General features: G+C 36.5%; 1 long non-coding RNA gene across 1 annotated transcript in view; it reads right to left on the reverse strand.

Moving 5' to 3' along the window:
• Positions 1-23283, reverse strand: part of LOC141276984 (uncharacterized) — a 77409-nt gene extending 54126 nt beyond the window's left edge. The window contains exon 1 of the long non-coding RNA XR_012327474.1: positions 23112-23283. This is a non-coding gene — a long non-coding RNA (uncharacterized lncRNA). The remainder of the gene's footprint in view (positions 1-23111) is intronic.
• Positions 23284-26260: the final 2977 nt, after the last annotated feature.

Raw genomic sequence — 26260 nt, forward strand, 5'->3', positions numbered from 1 at the left:
TTATCTAATGAGACCATCTGCCAATTCCTTGCTAAGCATTCACTTCTGCAGTAAGTGTTAAAAATAGTACTTAAAATGCCATTTCCTTTCTGCTGTGCACAGCTTGTTCCATTAAAGCTAGGGAATTTCAGAGGTTTGACCTATTTCAGAAAATTATTCTCTATCTTAAGCTCTTTGATTGTACCCCTCTTTAGATTCACATCAGACTGATTCTGGATAGAGCTTAGTGATCTTTGACATCAACAGAATAATCTTTGGTGTGATGAAATAAAGTTCTATTGACTAAATTACAGGCAATTATATTTAGACCTTTGACCTAATTAATGACCTTGAGATCAAGCAAGGCAATCAAGTCAATAGAACTTCCTTTTGATCATATCATGCATTTCTCTATGAACTGAAAATTTTACAGTGGACTAATTGGTGGTATATTGACTTATCCCAAAATTGAGACGTAAAAGTACATTAAAATATTTTACAAATGTTTTATCATTAAAAAGAACAGAATAAAAAGTACAACATGTAAGTTATATGAGATGAATTTTATGTAAAGTCATTAAAATAACCACATATCTTTGTATTAGGAGGTGAGTTAATTTAGTTTGCTGTTTTCATCTTCGTTAGGTTTCAAATTCCTTCTAACTCCTGGCTAATTTATGTCCTTAAACAAGACAAGAAATTTAAATATGTATTATAGAAATCATACTTTCTCTAAAGTTGTCATTATTTTAGAGTAAATTTTATAAGTCATTTGCAGAAGGTTTGGAGCAAAACTTGTTTTTTTTCCTCAGTGCTAGTCTCCTTTTTTACCAACTCAAGATGAGAAGACAAAATTAGAGTTTAGGTCAAAGTAACAGATTACCAAACAAAAAATATTTTCTTATTTACCATAGGAGAAAAACCAAGCTAAGATAAAACAGACCAATGATTTGAAATGAAGCTATCATTGTGAATGTGAAGATATTGGCACCAAATTAATGTACATTTTTAAAATGTTTGTCTGTTTTTGGTATGGTGAAAAGTCTTTTCTAATACCAGAATAGAATTTCTGTCCAACTCTTTATTTGTTCCATTCATGGTAATTACTACTGAAAAGTATTTCATTCGTTCAAGAAACTAAATCTGTAAGCAGTGAGCAATAAAGGTTGCCAAGGATTTTAGGCTAAGATCCAATATATATTTAACTGGAATTTTTAGAAACTCCTGGAAACTAGGCCATTCTCATATTATGTATATTAACAATGGTTTCCCATTGAGGATCCTAGAATAAGATTGTTCCCATGAGTTACACTTAAAAATGTTTCCCACATGCAAGGTTTATATAACTTTTCAAACAATAACAAAAAAAGAAAAGAAACATAAATAACATCATTCTGAAAGGAACTTTGATAAATGTGGATGTGTTGATGATTGTTTTCATTTCTGATATAGGCAACTTAGATAAAAAACTTAGAAATATTAGCAATAAGATTTGGAATCAGATTCTCTTAGTAATTATTTTTCACAAAAGAGTTTGCAAGTAACCACAATCATGTAATATTTAGTATATTGACTCTATAGCTCTTTAGGAACAGTCTTTGCTATTTTAGCTTCACTATAGATTTATCTAAATTGTTTCTTACTACTGTCCAACATAAAATTGGTTAGTATAGTTTCTATTGTTATATTATTTTTATATCTAGCTATATATTTTGTTTATATTTACATACATAGTTATTTTATTAGTCTTATAATTTTATTTTTATAAGGTCTATGGTTTTGTGCAATTTAGATCTTTTAAAAATGTTTTCTTATTTGTGTGTGTTTATGTTTCTACTTTTTAAATTAGAGCTTTAATTTAACTCCTCCAATTTCTGTATCACATACATCTATATCAATATCTATGCTATCTGGAGACTATCATGTAATTTATTTATTTCACCTGTTAACTAAAACATTGTATTTTTATCTAAGTCTTTCTTACATATGTGATGCTTTTAAACCCAAAGAATTAATTCAAGTACACAGTCAATTACCAAAAAAAAAAAAAAAAAAAAATTTAAGACTTCAGATTTGTGAGAATGGAACTTTTTGAAAACATTAATATTTATAAATAATTATGTGCTGGGCACTATATAATTATTGCTATTTATTGTTAATTAATTTTTCAAAAATAATTATTGAGTCCCTTCATTTTCTGAATAGTAAGTATACTTAGCAGTACACAAATATACAAAACCTATGGGCTCATAGGATTCATATTCAAATGAGGAATTTTGAAAAATCACTTACACTCACTAAGCCTCCGTTTCCAAACTTTAAGATAACAATTCATATCAATTCACGGGGTTGTACTATATATACATGTGTATAATATATACACGCTGCTTTTTTTAATGTTTGTTTTCATTCAACAGATTTTATTGAACAAATACAATTTGCATGGCACTCTTGTAGGTGCTAGCAATAGAACAGTAAGAGAAACGCAGTGATAGGTGCTATAATAGAAGGAAAGATTCATTAATAGGAGGGCAAAGAGCAGGAACAACTAATTTCATCTGAGGAAGGATGGGATGCAGGTAATGCCGTGGGAGCTTTTGCACAAGAGTTGATATCTGAACTGACAGCTGAACTATGACTAATAAGAGTCAGCCAGATAAGTGAGATGAGGTAAAGAAGGAGGCAGCTTCCAGGTAGTTACCTCATTTACTGTGAAAAATAGCCCAATGACTTTTAGGTTAATTTCTCTCTTTGTTATCAGACCACATTTTGTCGTGTGAGAACTCTAAAGCTCAAAGAATATAAAATATATACTTGTTCACCTGGCTATTGAGAGAGCCTGAATTGAACCTGCTCTGACTCTAAAGTGGAAAATATTCCTTCCATTATGCCACCGTGATGGAATGTATAATAGAGACTAAATATATATTCGATATTTTACTTGAAAAACTTAGAATAATGAACCAACTCTAGAACACTGAAACTTCTTAGACATATTTAATTTAAAATGTTGTGCGTGACAATCAAATTAATATTTCTATATGTGAAGTGATAGACAGGACTATTTAAAGGTTTATGTATTTTACAGTATTCACCCAGAAACAGCATATCACTTAATCCTATCTGATCAATGAAATTATATAAATATGGAGTCCATGCAGACATACAGCAGGCTAACTAACTAAGCAACTGCATACAAATTTCTCCAAGAAGAAACCATTTTTGTTGCTATTTTTTCTACCCTAGAAGAATCCTTTAGGTTTCTTGTCTTTGAAAAGGTAAGACCCATAGAAGAATTATAATATGACCAATGATCAGGAATACCTCCAAAATTCACAGAATACGTCAATATATGTCAATACAAACAATATACCAGTGCAGCTTTCAAAGAAGAATGTTTCTGTTTTGCCTTAAGCTGTTGTTCTATGAAAATAGAGAAAGTAATCAAAAATGTTAGTAAAATATCAAGTAGTAAAACCTTATTCTGAATATAGTAATGCTGGACTTTTTTATTGGACATTCAGCTTTAGTCTTTGAAAATATTTTATTAAATGTTTTATTATTATTTTATTTAAATGTTTGCCTTTAAAATATATGCTTGTAATCCATAATATATTAAACTGCAAGATTACATGGAACAATTTTCATACAAATAAATTAATGGCTAAATTAAACTTTGCCTTAGGCCTGAAATAAATTTTTCATTACACCACATGTAAAAAACAAAGAAAGAAAAAGAGAGAGAAGGGAAAACACCACTCCTTATTTTTTTCCAAGAGCATTTCTTTTTGCTCTCTTTGTTTATTTTGCTGTTGATAAAGGGACCAAATCTGATTATTAAGATAGATCATCTGAAAGGACTTCTAAAATTTTTGCTGTAAAGGATACCAGTTTTCGAATGAGTATGATAAATTTTAACGTCCCCTCTATTTCCCTGCAATATCTAATTCACTTCTTATTTCTCTACAATTCTATGATTGTAATCCCTAGCCAGAATGTCTGTGTTAGACTACAAAATATGGTTATGCAGAATAAGAACAGAAAAGACTATAAAATTCCAATTCTAATTAATATTAAAAATCATATATTTTTTTTCATGAAATAATTTGTCTGCATGTGGGTTAGGGTACTTGAACATATTATTCTACATGGAAAGATTGATTTAAAGTAGTCATAGAATAACATGACTCTGATGAGTGAGAATAGTAAATAATTATCAGCAATTATGTTCCTAAAATGTCACCAATTTCCAGATCACCTAAATTCTATTGTGATGGGCAGAATTCTAAGGTGGACCCCAAGATTCCTGCCTTTTGGTATACTACTCACCCTGTATAATCTTTCCTCTTTAGTGTAAGTAGGACATGTAAGTATGATGGGATGCCACTTTTTTTGTTTTGAATTTCAAAATTGTATTAAATATCATCACAATTCTAACAATTAGAGATTAATTAAATAGGAAATAATTTTGAATCTTAAATAGTAGTCCACGTTTACTTAGAGGAGGATGAGGAGGTAGATTGAATTTTTTTTTCCTACCCCCCTGCGGATTTGCCCCCTTGGTGTCCATACATTTGTTCTTTACATCTGTGTCTCAACTTCTGCCCTGCAAACCAGTTCATCTGTACCATTTTTCTAGGTTCCACATACATGCGTTAATATACAGTATTTGTTTTTCTCTTTCTGACTTACTTCACTCTGTATTACACTCTCTACATCCATCCACGTCTCAACAAATGACCCAATTTTGTTCCTTTTTCTGGCTGAGTAATATTCCATTGTATATATGTACCACATGCTCTTTACCCAGTCTTCTGTTGATGGGCATTTAGGTTGCTTCCATGACCTGGCTATTGTAAATAGTGCTGCAGTGAACATTGGGGTGCATGTGTCTTTTTGAATGACGGTTTTCTCTGGGTATATGCCCAGTAGTGCGATTGCTGGGTCATATGGTAATTCTATTTTTAGGTTTTTAAGGAACCTCCATACTGTTGTCCATAGTGGCTGTATCAATTTACATTCCCACCAACAGTGCAAGAGGGTTCCCTTTTCTCCACACCCTCTCCAGCATTTGTTGTTTGTAGATTTTCTGATGATGCCCATTCTAACTGCTGTGAGGTGATACCTCATTGTAGTTTTGATTTGCATTTCTCTAATAATTAGTGATGTTGAGCAGTTTTTCATGTGCCTCTTGGCCATCTGTATATCTTCTTTGGAGAAATGTCTATTTAGGTCTTCTGCCCATTTTTGGATTGGGTTGTTTGTTTTTTGATTATTGAGCTGCATGAGCTGTTTATATATTTTGGAGATTAATCTTTTGTCCGTTGATTGGTTTGCAAATATTTTCTCCCATTCTGAGGGTTGTCTTTTCATCTTGTTTATGGTTTCCTTTGCTGTGCAAAAGCTTTGAAGTTTCATTAGGTCCCATTTGTTTATTTTTGTTTTTATTTCCATTACTCTAGGAGGTGGATCAAAAAAGATCTTGCTGTGATTTATGTCAAAGAATGTTCTTCCCATGTTTTCCTCTAAGAGTTTTATAGTGTCCAGTCTTACATTTAGGTCTTTAATCCATTTTGAGTTTATTTTTGTGTATGGTGTTAGGCAGTGTTCTAATTCCATGCTTTTACATGTAGCTGTCCAGTTTTCCCAGCACCACTTATTGAAGACACTGTCTTTTCTCCATTATATATCTTTACCTCCTTTGTCATAGATTAGTTGACCATAGGTGCGTGGGTTTATCTCTGGGCTTTCTATCCTGTTCCATTGATCTATGTTTCTGTTATTGTGCCAGTACCATATTGTCTTGATTACTGTAGCTTTGTACTATAGTCTGAAGTCTGGGAGTCTGATTCCTCCAGCTCCTTTTTTTTCCCTCAAGACTGCTTTGGCTATTCAGGGTCTTTTGTGTCTCCATACAAACTTTAACATTTTTTGTTCTAATTCCATAAAAATGCCATGGGTAATTTGATAGGGATTGCATTGAATCTGTAGATTGCTTTGGGTGGTATAGTCATTTTCACAATATTGATTCATCCAGTACAGGAACATGGTAGATCTCTCCATCTGTTGGTATCATCTTTAATTTCTTTCATCAGTATCTTATAGTTTTCTGCATACAGGTCTTTTGTCTCCCTAGGTAGGTTTATTCCTAGGTAGGTTTATTCCTAGGTATTCTATTCTTTTTGTTGCAATGGTAAATATGAGTGTTTCCTTAATTTCTCTTTCATATTTTTCATCATTAGTGCATAGGAATGCAAGAGATTTCTGTGCATTAATTTTGTATCCTGAAACTTTACCAAATTCATTGATTAGCTCTAGTAGTTTTCTGGTGGCATCTTTAGGATTCTCTACATATAGTATCATGTCATCTGCAAACAGTGACAGTATTACTTCTTCTTTTCCAATTTGTATTCCTTTTATTTCTTTTTCTCTGATTGCTGTGGCTAGGACTTCCAAAATTATGTTGAATAATAGTGGTGAGAGTGGACATCCTTGTCTTGTTCCTGATCTTAGAGGAAATGCTTTCAGTTTTTCACCGTTGAGGATGATGTTTGCTGTGGGTTTGTCATATATGGCCTTTATTATGTTGAGGTAGTTTCCCTCTATGCCCACTTTCTGGAGATTTTTATCATAAATGGGTGTTGAATTTTGTCAAAAGCTTTTTCTGCATCTATTGAGATGATCATATGGTGTTTCTTCTTCAATTTGTTAATATGGTGTATCACATTGATTGATTTGCGTATATTGAAGAATCCTTGCATCCTGGGGATAAATCCCACTTGATCATGGTGTATGATCCTTTTAATGTGGTGTTGGATTCTGTTTGCTAGTATTGTGTTGAAGATTTTTGCATCTATTTTCATCAGTGATATTGGTCTGTAATTTTTTTTTGTAGTATCTTTGTCTGGTTTTGATATCAGTGTGACGGTGGCCTCATAGAATGAGTTTGGGAGTATTCCTTCCTCTGCAATTTTTTGAAAGAGTTTGAGAAGGATGGGTGATAGCTTTCCTCTAAATGTTTGGTAGAATTCACCTGTGAAGCCATCTGGTCCTGGACTTTTGTTTGTTGGAAGATTTTTAATCACAGTTTCAATTTCATTACTTGTGATTTGTCTGTTCATATTTTCTATTTCTTCCTGGTTCAGTCTTGGAAGGTTATACCTTTCTAACAATTTGTCCATTTCTTCCACGTTGTCCATTTTATTGGCATAGAGTTGCTTGTAGTAGTCTCTTGTGATGCTTTGTATTTCTGCGGTGTCTCTTGTAACTTCTCCTTTTTCATTTCTAATTTTATTGATTTGAGTCCTCTCCCTCTTTTTCTTGATGAGTCTGGCTAATGGTTTATCAATTTTGTTTATCTTCTCAAAGAACCAGCTTTTAGTTTTATTAATCTTTGCTATTGTTTTCTTTGTTTCTATTTCATTTATTTCTGCTCTGATCTTGATGATTTCTTTCCTTCTGCTAACTTTGGGTTTTGTTTGTTTTTCTTTATTCTGTTCCGCAGCAGTGAATTCCACCATTCTGTCTTCCAGGTCACTTATCCGTTCTTCTGCCTCAGTTATTCTGTTATTGATTCCTTCTAGTGTAGTTTTCATTTCAGTTATTGTATTGTTCATATCTGTTTGTTTGTTCTTTAATTCTTCTAGGTCTTTGTTGGACATTTCTTGCATCTTCTCAATCTTTGCCCCCATTCTTTTTCCGAGGTCATGGATCATCTTCACTATCATTCTTCTGAATTCTTTTTCTGGAAGGTTGCCTATCTCCACTTCATTTAGTTGTTTTTCTGGGGTTTTATCTTGTTCCTTCATCTGGTACATAGCCCTCTGCCTTTTCATCTTGTCTGTCTTTCTGTGTATGTGGTTTTTGTTCCACAGGCTGCAGGATTGTAGTTCTTCTTGCTTCTGCTCAGGATGTCACTCTTATGTTAATGTTACAAAGCAAAGGTGAGGGCACTTTGTAGATATAACTTATGTCCCTAACCAATTAACTTTGAATTAAGAAAGGGAGGTTAGACTGAGTTAGCCCAATGAATGAGGAAAAGAATGAAAAGAAGTCAGAAGGGTTTCATGTGAAAGGGATTTTTCTGTTGGCTTTGTGAATTGCCCATAGAGGTGGCCACATGACAAGAACATGAAGGCAGCCTCTAAGATTTAAGAGAGATATCCTGCTCACAGCCAGAAAGGAAACAGGGACGTGAGTCCTACAACTACAACAACACAGAACTAAAGTCCATAATGTCTAGGTCCATCCAAGTTGCTGCAAATAGCATTATTTTCATTCTTTGTTATGGCTGAGTAATATCCCATTGTGTATATATACCACATCTTCTTTGTTCATTCATCTGTCCATGGACACTTAGGTTGCTTCCATGTCTTGGCCATTATAAATAATGCTGCTATGAACATTGGGGTGCAGGTATCTTTTCAAATTATGGTTTTCTCTGGATATATGCCCAGGAGTGGGGTTGTAGGATTATGTGGTAGCTCTATTTTTACTTTTCTAAGGAACCCCCATAGTATTCTCCGTAGTGGCTATACCAATTTACACTCTCACCAGCAGTGTAGGAGGATTCCTTTTTCTCTACACCCTCTCCAGCATTTATTAGTTGTAGACTTTTCAATGATGGCCATTCTGACCAGTGTGAGATGACACCTCATTGTAGTTTCGATTTGCATTTCTCTAGTAATTAGCAATGTTGAGTGTCTTTTCATGTGCTTTTTGGCCATCTGCACGTCTTCTTTGGAGAGACGTCTATTTAGATCTTCTGTCCATATTTTGATTAGGGTTTTTTTTTTTGGATATTGAGCTGTATGAGCTGTTTGTATATTTTGAAGATTAATCCCTTGTCATTTGCATCATTTGCAAATATTTTCTCCCATTCTGTTTGTTGTATTTTTTGTTGTTTTAAGCAGTCACCTTTGCGGTACTTTGTTATACAGCAGTAGGAAACTGATATATCCATTATGGAATATCAGCTACATTATACATATTGTGGTTCCCATCAAAAGAGTGAACGTTCAACTTAAAACAACTGCCTAAAATGTCATTATCAAAATTAACTCCTAGGGGTAAATCTGAAATTTTATAAGAAAAAATTCATTTCCAATCTCATGATAAAATAATTAAATATACATAAATTTACTTTTCTTTTCTGCCTTGGTACATTTATTTACTCTAGAAAGTCTTCTGTATCAGTCAGTTTTCAAGGTGAAAAAACCCAAGAAACCTCTCTAGGTTTTTCAAGCAGAAAGGTATTGATTTCAGGGAATTAAGTGCTTGCCCAAATCATCAGCAGGGCTATGGGAGAAAAAGTGAAGTGGCCTCACCATGTTTTAAAATTAGCCAGCAAGATTCAGTTGGTAATGAGATCTATTTATGTGCATTTTGGATCAGAAGAGGAAGCGTAGAAGAAGAAAATTAGCCAGATTAGTTTTTCTGATTCTCTCAAGCCTAGCTGTGTATTTCCATGACATTTATCTCTAGGTTTCTGTGTTTTCCCTAGCATAACACTTATGATCCTATATTGTAGTAACTTACTACTTTCTAAAATTTTATTTGTTTATATTTTTGTTTCAGCATTTCTTTGTAATTCTCGTTAATACAATTGCTAAATAGGCAGTTTATTTCAGTAATAACCAACCCAAAAGCTTCAGATTATTCTTTAACGTATATTAAGTATATTATGAAGTTTGATTATCTTTCCTAGATTTTCTTTTAAGGAATTGAGAAGTGCAAGAATATTTCTAAAGGAATGTCATATGTATTAAAATTCAAGTATTAGGTAGCAGTATGGCTTATGTTTTAATTGTGTATGTATGTGTGTGGTCTCATAGAACCTAAGTTATATCTTTATTTCTTGCATTTAGTAAGTGTATTGCAAGGATTTAAATACAGATCAATGTAACTTCAATGTTACTATCATGCATTGTTTCTTATCTCTGCAAAAACACCAGAACAAAAACCAGCCATTACTCTTCATAACTTATCAAATTAATGACTTTGAACATATAACTAGTTAAGACATTGTCACAAACTTAATCAACAGCATTTATTTTGGGGGTCTGGTCTATGTGTGTTTGATTTCTGTTATTTCTTTAGAAATATTATTTGTTGGTCACGTCTCCATCAAGCCACATTTTTAGAGGGAATTTTCTGTTTTCTAATTTGTTTTAACTAACTGGATGAAGTCTCAATGTCCTGTAGAACACTAGAGGCTTCTTCAGAGATAGCAAACACACGAATATTGGTTTTCTAATGTATCTTTGGAGCCTCTAAGTCCTCAAATTTTAACATTTGGAGCATATAGATTTAAAATCTATTTTTGAGAATTTATATACATAGCACTAATCTAAAGCATAATTCATACTCATAAACAAGGCCAATATTTAGCCAGTATGCTTCAGTGCCCTCACAACTGATGATAAACTCTTTAAATATTTTTTGTGCTGATACCTTTTTCCTTCTACCCTGGTCATACCAGCCTTTGCTAGGAAATTCCCTCTATCTCTTTGTGTTCTAGCAGCTAAAGTGTTAATAGCTGGCCTAGGAGGAAGCCCACAGGACCCTGTCAGAAATGGCCCCAGTACTACCTGGCTGTCCTGACTGTAAAGTACCTCTGATTATGCTCATTTTTTAGTGTGAAAACTGAGGTACTGAGAGGTTAGGCAACTTGCCCAAGAACAGCTGGAATTTATACCCAAGCAAGTTGACCGAGAATTAAACTCTGTAAGCAATACTATATGTTCCTAGGTATTATAATAAGTTAAAAAGGAAGGTGGTACATTTATACTCATATTTTGATAAACAAAATTCTAAGGAACTGTAACGAACTGATACAGACTTATTATATTTGTATTACGTTCTACACTTACGCATATATATCTATATAAGTATTCACATTATATATATTGTTTATATTTCATTTAAAAATAAGAGCTTTCTTTTAACCATATATGCATTTATGTATTATATAGACTTATTGAAGGCATAAAAAATACATAGCTATATTTTGTAAATAAACAAGATATCAGGAGAAAAAATTGTTTGACTTCCACATGCACAGCTAAGTCAATTTCAGCAGCAATGGTACTTTGTATTTGTTTTCCATGGGAAAACTACAGTGGGGTCGAGGCCCCAACCTGCTACCTCAGTTGGCTTGGTCATTTGTGTATTTGGGGCCTGAGATCTTTGTGTAGCTGCAGGTTAATGATCATTGAGCTAATATAAGTAGGACTGTTGCAGAGGTGACCTTTTCAGTCTCCTACAATTTATGTCATTTGCTGGCAATTGGGAAAGCGGCTACAATAACATCAGCTGCCTGAGAGGCTAGTCACTCTGCCAGACCTCCTGGCCAGACCACAGACATCTCTGGAGATCCTGTGCGAAGAAAAAGCACGCAAGTAGATATGGAAAGGGGTAAAAACAAAGCGTCCTGGAAAAGCTCTTACATTCATAATCAAAAGTAAAAGGACTCTTCAAATCTGTTGGCATAAGGCATTACATAAGGAAATATATTTACATGAGGTTCAGCCAAAAGTAGGGAACTAGGAAAAAAAGAAAACAAAACATTGGAACAGGGATTCCTTTTTCTTCTTTATTTCAAAATTTGTGTAAACAACACTAAAAAGCATTTGTTCCTGTGCCAGAAGAACAAGGGCATGAATGAATCGGTTGGTCAATATCACCTTGTACAAAATAAGGTGACTTTCTCGGAACAAAATCTCTTAACTAAATAGGCATTGCTTTTGTGATTGACCTCTCCTTCTGAGAGTAAAACTGATAAGCTTATTTTATCCATTTTAATAAAATAGTGCTTTAAAGGAAGTTCTCTTTAAATACTGAGGTCTTTGTCATTTCACTTAGTGATTTTGTATAAGAATAAAAAATAATGTTATACAACAAAGTTTCAACATGGCATCTATCATAAAATATATAAGGCAACCCTGAGTATAAGAAAATCTCCCATGTCCTTTATGAGAGAAACTTGAAGCATTTGGTCAAATCTCTATTTGCTTTTAATATATTATTCAATAATACAGCTTTAAAATTAACTGTTACAGGCAATAATATATTTTATTTTTAGAAGTAGAGCTATTTTCTATTGTTACATTTTATGAAAAAAAGTCACCCAAATTAGTGACATATATATTTTGTTTCATCATCTTCATCATGAATGAGGCTACTTCATGAATTATTTAATAGTTTTTCTGGAGCACATCAGTTCACTCTTATCTAAGTTGTCAGAAGTAAAATACCTGTTTAAATCCATGTGTATGATTTCTGTCACTGGCAACTTCACCCCATGCAACAGGTGCCCATTTTCATAACTACAACTCTCTATTGTGCTTCTGTGAACAGCACTTTCCAAGGTGCTTTATAAAGTGATATTCAAGAGTTTTGTTTACCATGGCATCCAGCACAACCATGAAGATTTACCCTCAGGAATTATTAGCCTTGTGTCAAATATCTTTGCCTTCTGTTTACTCACTTCATTCAGTGACCTCTATCATCCTCCAAAACTAGCACTGACTGAGATTATTTTCCTGTCCTACAGGGACAGTACCGTGTAGCCCAAAATAAAGCAGTGTAATGGGTGTCCAATTGTGTGTCAGCAGTAAGCCCACCTAAGAAGGGTCACTAACTGAGCATTGGCAAAACTCTAAATTTTCAAAGACTTCTATTTTATAGATCTAGCCCATGCTAATTTTAGTGAGATGTATCATTTAAGTGAAGAATAAAAATTGATGTGTACACATATATACATGCATACACACAGTTACACATTACTAATTGTATTATTTAATAATATCATTTCATTTCACACTTTCACAGAACCAGTAAATTATGATGAAGGCCACAAAAGTGTGATTAAGTTCAACAGTTTGGATTCAGTTATTGACTTCCGAACCTTGGCTCTGCTTTCTAACTCTGTTGCTTTAGACAAGTTGCTTAAATACCCTAATTCTTACTTCACTTACCTCTAAATTAGGGCTAATAATGGTGCTGACATGCTAGGACTGATATAGGGTTTTAAGAACTTGACAATATGTTTGTTAGTGATATGACTATTAGTATCAGAAAAACATTTGGCAACCAATTTTCAAAGCAAGTAGACATAATATTTTTATTTTTAATATTCTGTCTATAAAAAACAGAATTGGAACTTTACAAGTGCAAATTAACAGAATAAACCAATAAAAATTATATAAAATGTTAAATTCTGGATCTGAATATATATTTATATATACATATTTATAAATATTTCTTATTTATATACAAATATATGTTTATAAATATGCACATTTTATATGTATATATATATGATATTCCACTCATCTCTTCATTTCTTATATATATATATGAAATATAGATAAATAAGATTTATAGTTTTAAACACTTCCTATGTAAAGATTTCCTTTTTATATATATGAAAAAAAAGGGAAACACCATATGCATATGTATAGGATGGACTTACTTTTGCTATCATTGAGCTTTCAATTTGACTGTAATTTTCCACACAAAGTGAAAATGCCAAGAATAATTATTTGGTGTCCTACGTACTTCTGTACTTCCATGGCACACATAAATAGTATGGTTCATATTCTTAAAGATCTTATAGTTTATTTGTATATTTTAGAAATACTTAGGCAAATTTCAATTGCCCATACCTTATGTCTAATACTATGTTTTCCACGTAGAAAACTGCTAAGCTCCTAAAGAGATCATCTGCCTTTTCCTGTGGTGGAAAATTATTAGGAACACGTGAGTAATAACAAATTCAGTTTTTCAGCGTTAGCAAACACCAGCAGCACTTGGTGGGGAGTCTGGCTCCAGGCCAAAATCCTAGGTGTGATCCTTCAGGCCAGACCATAGGCAACTACAAAGGCTCTGTCTGGCAGGTCCCACACCAGGCTTGGTGCACAGCCAGTACACGGACCCCCTGGCTGGCTATGCTCTCATGCATATCCGCATTCTAACTTAGACACCCCTGTTTGGTGGCCTCTCTTAAGCATCTCTGTCAAGACCCCTCCTTATGGGTGGGCCTTGGAGACACTTTTCTCCACTCTGACTCAGACTCAGTACATTTGTACTCCTAACCCTCCCCCCACCCCCTTCCCTTGGCCCCTGAGTCAAAAAAATGTCAAGAACCTTTTGTTTGGGGCCATTCCCTAGGGAAAAATGGAACGTTGAGGGGGCTAGTGCTTTCTCCTATTTATACTGCTTATACTTCACAATAAGTGATTAAAGACTTGACTGTTACTTTCATTTTGACTTGTCTTAATAGACCACTTGACATCTGGCAGCTCAGCACTCTCCCACTCAGCTGAGCAGTTGACAATCAGTGAGGATAGAGGATGAGAAAGAGTTGCTATTCAAAGGTGACAGATCAAAGAATGAGAGAGATTGAATGCAATTTCTTAAAACAAATAACTCAAAAGAAATACAGTGTCTCTGATACCCAACACTATTTTCTTAATTTAACTCTATATACAAGGAACCTGGGTCTGGAATTTCAGAGATATTTCCTATATTTGGTTACCATGGAATTATGCAGACTGATGGTTTGGTTCCGGTATGCTTGTATTTCAGTTAACCAGGGATCAGTGCAAAGCAAAGAATGCTTACATCATCTGTGTCATTTTAGGGCTCATTAGATAGGAAAACATTAACAGGAAAAATAATAGAAAAAATAAAGATTCAAGCAGTAGTATGGTTAGTGCTTGTTTTTCTATAACTGACTCTGCATCGAATCCTTTAAGCACAGCAAACCCTACATGTGGCAGTACCAAAATTTGCTGCACTTAAGTAGTAAGATCTCTCCAGTGAGTGAAGGCATAATTTTAGCACGACTCTACAGAATATGTGAAGTAGATGATGGAAGCCAGAAGATAGACATTATTAGTCTTTTAATTCCTTGGTTACATTCACCAAAGCTGATGGCATTAGACACAGTAAATAGGGAGTAAGAGCTTTGACCCCTCAAGGTTCTTTTAAATCCAGAAGGCATTCCACAACTTTGATGGGCTTGGATTCACAGCAATTTGACAACATGTTCCTTCTCTGATTAAAATTGCTGTAGTTAGCTTGAGAGCAGCAGAGAAAGCTGTCAAATTAATAAGCAAGAAAATGCTGCTTAAAGCAAGATTTTAGAGGCTGCTTCTCATCTCATTTGCCAGCACTACCTCAAAGACCACTTACTTGAACAGTTCTTACATTGAAATACCGAACCTTCCTTGTGTTAATTTTAATTATGAACAGCCCTTAACACTAGACTAAATTCCCAATATTCATCATGATATCTATCACAGCTTCAAGTTGTTTCTGCTACCTCAAATACAGGGCAAACCTACTGCTTATTTGATAGACTAAGATATTTTAAAACCAAATCACCCCCACATCCCACTCCAAAAGAATAGCTTTCATTAACTATTTCATGACTTGAGATTTTTTTTGGAAATAAATATGTCTTGATTCCACTTTAAAGTATGAAACTAAATAAACCCACCCAATGCTGTAACTGAGAAAACTAAAACACCTAATGTCTACATCCAAATGGATTCATTACAATATGGATATAAGAATAATTAGTTAAATTTGAGTGAGGTTTAATAGTAATAAAAAATATCCAAAGTCCAATAACAAATACATTCTTTTAGCAAATGATTTGAAAGGTATTGAATTAGTATTTGTTGAACAGTTCTTAAATAGCCACCACCATCAATGATAGATATGTCACCTCAGAACCAACAGAGATAATTTAATGAATGCAGATGCATGAACTAAAGTCCTGAGATGCTTAACAACTTCACCCAGGTCACACATGTACCTTCTATCAGAACCCGGCTGGCTTCCTCAGCTCATCTGCTCTATTGATCACGCGTATGGCCCCTTGATGTTTGCTGAGCATGTGCAAAGTTACACTTTGTACTGGAAGACTGAAGAAAGTACTCAGGATGAGTTTCCATATTTGTGAAAATTACTAAATTCAGTTAGAATGAGATAAAACGACAAGGTATTATGTTAAAAAGGAAGGAATGGAGAGAGGGAGGGAGGGAGAGAGGAAATGGCAAGATGTAAAGTGGTTTTTTTTTAACATCTTTATTGGAGTATAATTGCTTTACTGTGGTGTGTTAGTTTCTGCTTTATAACAAAGTGAATCAGTTATACATGTATATATGTCCCCATATCTCTTCCCTTTTGCATCTCCCTCCCTCCCACCCTCCCTATCCCACCCCTCTTGATGGTCACAAAGCACAGAGCTGATCTCCCTGTGCTATTCGACTGCTTCCAACTAGCTATTTATTTTATGTTTGGTAGTGTATATATGTCCATGCCACTCACTCACTTTACCCCAGCTTACCTTCCCTCTCCCCGTATCCTCAGGTCCATTCTCTAGTAGGTCTGTGTCTTTATTCCCGTCTTGCCCCTAGATTCTTCATGACCATTTGTTTTTTTTTTAGATTCCATATATATGTGTTAGCATATGGTATTTGTTTTTCTCTTTCTGACTTAATTCAGTTTGTATGACAGATTCTAGGTCCATCCACCTCACTACAAGTAACTCATTTCGTTTCTTTTTAGGGCTGAGTAATATTCCATTCTGTATATGTGCCACATCTTCTTTATCCATTCATCTGTTGATGGACACTTAGGTTGCTTCCATGTCCTGGTTATTGTAAATAGAGCTGCAATGAACATTTAGGTACATGACTCTTTTGGAATTATGGTTTCCTCAGGGTATATGCCCAGTAGTGGGATTGCTAGATCATATGGTAGATCTATTTGTAGTTTTTTAAGGAACCTCCATACTGTTCTCCATAGTGGCTGTATCAATTTAAATTCCCACCAACAGTGCAAGAGGGTTCCCTTTTCTCCACACCCTTTCCAGCATTTATTGTTTGTAGATTTTTTAATGATGACCATTCTGATGGGTGTGAGATGATATCTCATTGTAGTTTTGATTTGCATTTCTCTAATGATTAATGATGTTGAGCATTCTTTCATGTGTTCCTTGGCAATCTGTATATCTTCTCTGGAGAAATGTCTGTTTAGGTTTTCTGCCCATTTTTGGATTGGATTTTTTTTTTTTTTTTTTTCATATTGAGCTGCATGAGCTGCTTGTAAATTTTGGAGATTAATCCTTTGGCAGTTGCTTCATTTGCAAATATTTTCTCCCATTCTGAGGGTTGTCTTTTCATCTTGTTTATGGATTCCTTTGCTGTGCAAAAGATTTTAAGTTTCATTAGGTCCCATTTGTTTTCTGTTTTTATTTCCATTACTCTAGGAGGTGGGTCAAAAAGGATCTTGCTGTGATTTATGTCATACAGTGTTTTGCCTATGTTTTCCTCTAAGAGTTTGATAGTGTCTGGCCTTACCTTTAGATCTTTAAACCATCTGGAGTTTATTTTTGTGTATGGTGTTAGGGAGTGTTCTAATTTCATTCTTTTACATGTAGCTGTCCAGTTTTCCCAGCAACACTTATTGAAGAGGCTGTCTTTTCTCCACTGTATATTCTTGCCTCCTTTATCAAAGATAAGGTGACCATATGTGCATGGGTTTATCTCTGGGCTTTCTATCCTGTCCCATTGATATATATTTCTGTTTTTGTGCAGGTACCGTACTGTCTTGATTACTGTAGCTTTCTGGTATAGTATGAAGTCAGGGAGCCTGATTCCTCCAGCTCTGTTTTTCTTTCTCAAGAATGCTTTGGCTATTCGGGGTCTTTTGTGTTTCCATACAAATTGTGAAATTTTTTGTTCTAGTTCTGTGAAAAATGCCATTGATAGTTTGATAGGGATTGCATTGAATCTGTAGATTGCTTTGGGTAGTATAGTCATTTTCACAATGTTGATTCTTCCAAACCAAGAACATGGTATATCTCTCCATCTATTTGTATCATCTTTAATTTCTTTCATCAGTGTCTTATAATTTTCTGCATACAGGTCTTTAGTCTCCTTAGGTAGGTTTATTCCTAGATATTTTATTCTTTTTCTCACAATGGTAAATGGGAGGGTTTCCTTAATTTCACTTTCAGGTATTTCATCATTAGTGTATAGGAATGCAAGAGATTTCTGTGCGTTAATTTTGTATCCTGCTACTTTACCGAATTCATTGATTAACTCTTAGTTTTCCGGTAGCATCTTTAGGATTCTCTATGTATAGCATCATGTCATCTGCAAACAGTGACTGCTTTACTTCTTCTTTTCCGATTTGGATGCCTTTTATTTCTTATTCTTCTCTGATTGCTGTGGCTAAAACTTCCAAAACTATGTTGAATAATAGTGGTGAAAGTGGGCAACCTTGTCTTGTTCCTGATCTTAGTGGAAATGCTTTCAGTTTTTCACCATTGAGGACGATGTTGGCTGTGGGTTTGTCATATATGGCCTTTATTATGTTGAGGAAAGTTCCCTCTATGCCTACTTTCTGGAGGGTTTTTGTCATAAATGGGTGTTGAATTTTGTTGAAAGCTTTCTCTGCATATATTGAGATGATCATATGGTTTTTCTCCTTCAGTTGGTTAATATGGTGTATCACATTGATTGATTTGTATATATTGAAGAATGCTTGCAATCCTTGGATAAACCCCACTTGATCATGGTGTATGATCCTTTTAATGTGCTGTGGGATTCTGTTTGCTCTTATTTTGTTGAGGATTTTTGCATCTATGTTCATCAGTGATATTGGCCTGTAGTTTTCTTTCTTTGTGACATCTTTGTCTGGTTTTGGTATCAGAGTGATGGTGGTCTTGTAGAATGAGTTTGGGACTGTTCCTCCCTCTGCTATATTTTCAAAGAGTTTGAGAAGGATAGGTGTTAGCTCTTCTCTAATGTTTGGTAGAATTCACCTGTGAAGCCATCTGGTCTTGAGCTTTTGTTTGTTGGAAGATTTTTAATCACAGTTTCAATTTCAGTGCTTGTGACTGGTCTGTTCATATTTTCTATTTCTTCCTGGTTCAGTCTCGGAAGGTTGTGCATTTCTAAGAGTTTGTCCATTTCTTCCAGGTTGTCCATTTTATTGGCATATAGTTGCTTGTAGTAATGTCTCGTGATCCTTTGTATTTCTGCAGTGTCACTTGTTACTTCTCCGTTTTCATTTCTAATTCTGTTGATTTGAGTCTTTTCCCTTTTTTTCTTGATGAGTCTGACTAATGGTTTATCAATTTTGTTTATCTTCTCAAAGAACCAGCTTTTAGTTTTATTGATCTTTCCTATCTTTTCCTTCATTTCTTTTTCATTTATTTCTGACCTGAGCTTTATGATTTCTTTCCTTCCACTACCTTTGGGTTTGTTTTGTTCTTCTTTCTCTAATTGCTTTAAGTGTAACGTTAGGTTGTTTATTTGAGATTCTTCTTGTTTCTTAAGGTAGGATTGTATTGCTATAAACTTCCCTCTTAGAACTGCTTTTGCTACATCCCATAGGTTTTGGATCGTCGTGTTTTCATTGTCATTTGTTTCTAGGTATTTTTTGATTTCCTCTTTGATTTCTTCAGTGATCTCTTGGTTATGAAGTAGTGTATTGTTTAGCCTCCATGTGTTTGTATTTTTTACAGAGTTTTTCCTGTAATTGATATCTAGTCTCATAGGGTTGTGCTCAGAAAAGATACTTGATACGATTTCAATTTTTAAAAATTTTCCAAGGCTTGATTTGTGACCCAAGATATGATCTGTCCTGGAGAGTGTTCCATGAGCACTTGAGAAGAAATTGTATTCTGTTGTTTTTGGATGGAATGTGCTATAAATATCAATTAAGTCCATCTTGTTTAATGTGTCATTTAAAGCTTGTGTTCCCTTATTTATTTTCATCTTGGATGATCTCTCCATTGGTGAAAGTAGGGTGTTAAAGTCCCCTAGTATGATTGTGTTACTGTCGATTTCCCCTTTTATGGCTGTTAGCATTTGCCTTATGTATTGAGGTGCTCTTATGTTGGGTGCATAAATATTTACAATTGTTATGTCTTCTTCTTGGATTGATCCCGTGATCACTATGTAGTGTCCTTCTTTGTCTCTTGTAATAGTTTTTGTTTTAAAGTCTATTTTGTCTGATATGAGAATTGCTACTCCAGCTTTCTTTTGGTTTCCATTTGCATGGAATATCTTTTTGCCATCCCCTCAGTTTCAGTCTGTATGTGTCCCTAGGTTTGAAGTGGGTCTCTTGTAGACAGCATATATACGGGTCTTGTGTTTGTATGCATTCACCCAGTCTATGTGTTTTGGTTGGAGCATTTAACCACTTACATTTAAGGTAATTATCGATATGTATGTTCTTATTACCATTTTCTTAATTGTTTTGGGTTTGTTATTGTAGGTGTTTTCCTTCTCTTTTGTTTCCTGCCTAGGTAAGTTCCTTTAGCATTTGTTGTAAAGCTGGTTTGGTGGTGCTGAATTCTCTTAGCTTTTGCTTGTCTGTAAAGGTTTTAATTTCTCCGTCAAATCTGAATGAGATCCTTGCTGGGTAAAGTAATCTTGTAGGTTTTTCTCCTTTATCACTTTAACTATGTCCTGCTTCTCCCTTCTGGCTTGCAGAGTTTCTGCTGAAAGATCAGCTGTTAACCTTATGTGGATTCCCTTGTGTCTTATTTGTTGTTTTCCTTTGCTACTTTTAAGATTTTTTCTTTGTATTTAATTTTTGAGAGTTTGATTTATGTGTCTTGGCATGTTTCTCCTTGGATTTATCCTGTATGGGACTCTCTGTGCTTCCTGGACTTGATTAACTATTTCCTTTCCATATTAGGGAAGTTTTCAACTATAATCTCTTCAAATATTTTCTCAATCCCTTTCTTTTTCTCTTCTTCTTCTGGAACCCCTATAATTTGAATGTTGGTGCGTTTAATGCTGTCCCAGAGGTCTCTGAGACTGTCCTTAATTCTTTTCATTCTTTTTTTTTTTATTCTGCTCTGCAGTAGTTATTTCCACTATTTTATCTTCCAGGTCACTTATCCATTCTTGTGCCTCAGTTATTCAGCTATTGATCCCTTCTAGAGAATTTTTAATTTCATTTATTTTGTTGTTCATCATTGTTTGTTTGCTCTTTATTCCTTCTAGGTCCTTGTTAAACGTTTCTTTTATTTTCTCCATTCTATTTGCAAGATTTTGGATCATCTTTACTATCATTATTCTGAATTCTTTTTCAGGTAGACTGCCTATTTCTTCTTCATTTGTTAGGTCTGGTGGGTTTTTGCCTTGCTCCTTCATCTGCTGTGTGTTTGTCCTCTCATTTTGCTTAACTTACTGTGTTTGGGGTCTCCTTTTCTCAGGTTGCAGGTTCGTATTTCCCGTTTTTGTTGTCTGTCCTCAGTGGCTAAAGTTGGTTCAGTGGGTTGCATAGGCTTCCTGGTGGAAGGGACTACTGCCTGTGTTCCGGTGGATGCAGCTGGATCTTGTCTTTCTGGTGGGCAGGTCCACGTCTGGTGGTGTGTTTTGGGGTGTCTGTACCTTATTATGATTTTAGGCAGCCTCTCTGCTAATGAATGGGGTTGTGTTCCTGTGTTGCTAGCTATTTGGCATAGGGTGTCCAGCACTGTAGCTTTCTGGTCGTTCAGTGGAGCTGGGTCTTGGTGTTGAGATGGAGATCTCTGGGTGATTTTCACAGTTTGGTATTACATGGAGCTGGGAGGTCTCTTGTGGACCAGTGTCCTGAACTTGGTTCTTCCACCTCAGAGGCACAGCGCTGATGCCTCACTAGAGCACCAAGAGCCTGTCATCCACACGGCTCAGAATAAAAGGGAGATAAAAAAGAAAGAAAGAAGAAGATAAAGTAAAATAAAGGTAAAATAAAATAAAGTTATTAAAATAAAAAATTATTTAAAAGATTTTTTAAAGTAATAAAAAAAAGGAAAGAAGAGAGCAACCGAACCAAAAAAGAAATCCACCAATGATAATAAGTGCTAAAAAACTATACTAAAAAAACCCCCAAAAAACAAACAAACAAAAAAACCGGACAGAGAGAACCCTAGAACAAGTGGTAAAAACAAAGCTATATAGACAAATTACACACAAGAAGCATACACATACACCTTCACAAAAAGAGAAAAAGGGGAAGAAATATATATATATATCGTTGTTCCCAAAGTCCACTTTCTCTGTTTTGGGATGATTCGTTGTCTGTTCATGTATTCCACAGATGCAGGGTACATCAAGTTGATTGTGGAGATTTAATCCACTGTTCCTGAGGCTGCTGGGAGAAATTTCCCTTTCTCTTCTCTGTTCGCACAGCTCTCGGGGTGCAGCTTTGGATTTGGACCCGCCTCTGCTTGTAGGTTGCCTGAGGACATCTGTTCTTCGCTCAGACAGGACGGGGTTAAAGGATCAGCTGCTTCGGGGGCTCTGGCTCACTCAGGCTCGGGAGAGGGAGGGGTACGGATGTGGGGCGAGCCTGCGGCAGCAGAGGCCAGCATGACGTTGCACCAGCGTGAGGCGCGCTGTGCGTTCTCCCGGGGAAGTTGTCCCTGGATCCCGGGACCCTGGCGGTGGCGGGCTGCACAGGCTCCCAGGAGGGGAGGTGTGGGCAGTGACCTGTGCTCGCACACAGGCTTCTTGGTGGCGGCAGCAGCAGCCTTAGTGTCTCATGCCCGTCTCTGGGGTCTGCGCTAATAGCCACGGCTCGCGCCTGTCTCTGGAGCTCCTTTAAGCAGCGCTCTTAATCCCCTCTCCTCACGCACCAGGAAACAAAGAGGCAAGAAAAAGTCTCTTGCCTCTTCGGCAGGTCCAGACTTTTTCCCGGACTCCCTCCCTGCTAGCTGTGGCGCACTAACCCCCTTCAGGCTGTGTTCACGCTGTCAACCCCAGTCCTCTCCCTGCGCTCCGACCGAAGCCCGAGCCTCAGCTCCCAGCCCTGCCCACCCCGGCGGTTGAGCAGACAAACCTCTCGGGCTGGTGAGTGCTGGTCGGGACTGATCCTCTGTGCGGAAATCTCTCCGCTTTGCCCTCCGCACCCCTGTTGCTGTGGTCTCCTCCACGGCTCTGAACCTTCCTCCCTCTGCCCCCCGCAGTCTCCGCCCACAAAGGGGCTTCCTAGTGTGTGGAAACCTTTCCTCCTTCACATCTCCCTCCCACTGGTGCAGGTCCCGTCCCTATTCTTTTGTCTGTTTTTTCTTTTTTCTTTTGCCCTACCCAGGTACGTGGGGAGTTTCTTACCTTTTGGGAGGTCTGAGGTCTTCTGCCAGCATTCAGTAGGTGTTCTGTAGGGGTTGTTGCACGTGTAGATGTATTTCTGATGTATTTGTGGGAGGAAGGTGATCTCCTTGTCTTCCTCTTCCGCCATGTTGAAGCTCCTCCAGTTTTTTTTTGTTTTGTTGTTGCTGTTGGGTGGCCTTGGTAAGTTACTTAAACTTTCTTTAAATTTACAAATCTGAAAATGGCATTTTGAATAGAACCTCCTTTGTTGGCTATTGCAAGATGAGAAAAAAAGATGTTTATAAAGCATTTAACACAGAAATTTACAGAATATAAACTTAATATATGCTAACTCTTATCACTATTAAGTAAGGAAACAAATCTTACATTCTAAAAAGCATAGTAACAACCACAGTAACAATGGTAATAACAATGACAGTAGCACTAATCACTTCAGGTTACATGAATTAACTTAATCACCTCAAGTATCTTGGCATATTATTATCCACATTTAACGGTAGAGAACATTACAGTACAGAGAGATTAAGTAACTTGTTTAACAAGTCTCCAGCACTAAGTGACAGAGAGCCAAAAGGCTGGTCCTTGTGGGTCATTTGACCTGTGCATATACTGCGCACTTACTAACCGTGTTCATGCAGCTGTAATGAGTACACCTGCGCTGCTTAGTCACTGTGCATTTTCCGTAGGTAGCGTGACACGATGTTTCTATTGTGATATTAAAAACTAACCAGAGCACAGATGTTAGGTCCAGGTGAAGTGGCTAGCTAAAAAGATAGTTTTTACTTTTACAGCAAGTAATTGTGTTGGAATTTCACAGTGATAGGGTTGGGAGTTCTCAGGGATATGCTTAGAGCTCCCTGCAGCCTAGCAGGATCTCCCCTAGACACAATTAATGCCGTTGGCACCAATACCGGCACTTCCAGCATGAGTGAGCACTGGGGCTTGCTGACTGTCCACTCCCAGCCTGGCACATTCTGCCCTGACATTGCTTCCTTTAAGCTTATTGTAAAAAAAAATTCCCGGTCTTCCCTGGTGGCGCAGTGGTTGAGAGTCCGCCTGCCGATGCAGGGGACATGGGTTTGTGCCCCGGTCCGGGAAGATCCCACATGCTGCAGAGCGGCTGGGCCCGTGAGCCATGGCCGCTGAGCCTGCACGTCAGGAGCCTGTGCTCCGCAACGGGAGAGGCCACAACAGTGAGAGGCCCGCGTACCGCAAAAAAAAAAAAAAAAAAAAATTCCCCACCTAAGAAGCAGAGCGCTCATTTTTCACCAGCATCTGTCCCAGTGCTCTACTTTATTGGACACAAAACATAAGCGTTAGTAAAAATGACCTCCTGCCTTACGTTTTAAAAGGCTAACGGGGAATAAGCCTTCTCTATACATAATGGCTGGCAATCCACTGCACCTGTTCGCTGCCGAGCATGGGGCCCTATGAGTCCCCAGTCTGCAGTCTGACGGGGAGCAGGTCTAGGGGATAGCTTGCACCAGCCAAGAAGCGCAAGATACAGGAATGGAGGGGACTTCTTGGAAGAAATATGTTACATTTTACTTCAATTCACTGGACAGGTGGGGGCAGAGATAACTTAATGGAAAGCAGAAGGAGAGAAGCTGCCTGAGGCAGCTTGCACATTCTGAAAGCACTTGGAATCATAGCAGAGGAAGACTTGATTGATTTAATTACTACTCAAGTGTAAAGAGTTTGGAGCCCACAGGCATACTCCAAGCATGCACACGTTCAGCCTGTTAGGTGAAATTTATGCTATTGAGAAAGAACAAAGCTGGATGGGTGAAAGAATCTGGAGAGGAGTGTCCCCTGAAGAGGAGATCCCTATTTTTCTAGCCCTATCTCTCTATGAAAATACTGAATGCTATGGTGGTAACAGAGCTCGTTTATTTTCTTCCTTTTCACTACCAGAGGATGGGGCAAGGCATTTCATCAAGCAGCAGATGCCTGGTGACTGTGTTTTCCCAGATAATCATAAGTAATGGTTCACACAGTATGGTACTTACTCTGTCCCAGACACTGTTCTAAAATGCATACTAACCCTTACTGCAGACCCGTAGTTAAGGTGGGTACTATTTTGATCCATATTTTTGAGAATTACATATATCTGGAGAGTAGTAGATCCAGGATTGGAGCCCAGGAAGATGCTTTAAAGGTCATGCTCCTAGCTACTTGGATGATATACTGCCCCTAAATTGTAGCATGACTAGTAATGAAGAAAAATGGAGTGTGTTAAATAATGACCGTGAGGTAGTACATCGTCAAAAAGCTCTATTTCACTCTAGATGTCTCTAGAATGACAGCAATTAAGAACAATATTTTCAAACCTAACGAATGGTGGGTCACAACTGATTTGACTCAGTGAAGTTGAATTCCACCAGATTGTATCTCTGGCAGAATTAGTCCTCAGCCTGTCTGGATGGCAGGTTGGGGCTTACAAAATATGATTGAATAAGGAAGTACCCTGTGCCCTTGCTATAAAGTGTTAAGAGTCCCAGGGTGGAAGTAACCATCATTAAATAATGATGCCTGAGAAAATATGTAATCTAGATGGATTTGCTATGAGATGGGGTGCCATCTCTTGGGAGGAGAGTTCACGTTTTCTAGTTTTGGATGTTTTTAGAAGTAAACAGTTAACTTCATGAGGATTTATTATTGGTAGAGGCTCCACCTCATTGGAAAATCCTGATAGACATATAGTATGGAAACTCCAGCCACCGTGACATAGTGAGTTAACATCATATTAAATATTGCTGCCTGGGTGAGAGAGGCAAGTTGGTTGCAAGGGGAGAAATATCAATGTAGCTCAAAAGGTAGGTCAATAATGCCTAAATTGACAGAGAATTTTAACCAATGATGGCTATAGGTATGGTTAGAAATTATGGGGAAGAAATAGCTGATGTCATATGTTGGTGAGACTTGTTTCATTAATAATGAAGAGGTGAACAAAGCTTTAGAGGCTTACTAGATACTAGAAAACAAACTGATATTAATACTAGTTATTATTAGTCAATATTAACTAATTTCTTGGTGAAAAAAATCCCAAATGGGTAAAGCAAGAAACATCTGTGACAGATTGTGTTCCCTAGGAAGAAGACTCTGAGTGGAGATTAGTGTGTAGGAATTTTATTGCGAAGGAAGCCGAC

This window comes from Tursiops truncatus, chromosome 18 (genome assembly GCF_011762595.2).
Source record: "Tursiops truncatus isolate mTurTru1 chromosome 18, mTurTru1.mat.Y, whole genome shotgun sequence".
NCBI classification, from domain to species: domain Eukaryota; kingdom Metazoa; phylum Chordata; class Mammalia; order Artiodactyla; family Delphinidae; genus Tursiops; species Tursiops truncatus.